Consider the following 528-nt stretch of genomic DNA (forward strand, 5'->3'; position numbering starts at 1 on the left):
AAGAAAGAGATGCCCATGAACATACAAGAAGCCTACAGAACTCCAAATAGATTGGACCAGAAAAGAATTCCTCCAGTCACATAATAATCAAAACACCAAATGCACTAAACAAAGAAAGCATTTTAAAAGCAGTAAGGGAAAAAAGGTAAGTAACATATAAAGGCAGGCCTATCAGAATTAACGGCAGATTTCTCACCAGAGACTATGAAAGCTAGAAGATTCTGGGCAGAAGTCATACAGACCCTATAAGAACACAAATGCCAGCCCAGGCTACTATACCCAGCAAAACTCTCAATTACCATAGATGGAGAAAACCAGATATTCCATGACAAAACAAAATTTACACAATATCTTTCCACAAATCTAACCCTACAAAGGATAATAGATGGAAAACATCAACATAAGGAGCAAAACTGCACACTAGAAGAAGCAAGTAGGTAATCTTTCAACAAATCCACACAAAACCTAATTCCACCTTTTACAACAAAAACAACAGGAAGTGACAATTACTTTTTCTTAATATATTAA

This window comes from Mastomys coucha, unplaced genomic scaffold (genome assembly GCF_008632895.1).
Source record: "Mastomys coucha isolate ucsf_1 unplaced genomic scaffold, UCSF_Mcou_1 pScaffold7, whole genome shotgun sequence".
In the NCBI taxonomy this organism is placed as follows: domain Eukaryota; kingdom Metazoa; phylum Chordata; class Mammalia; order Rodentia; family Muridae; genus Mastomys; species Mastomys coucha.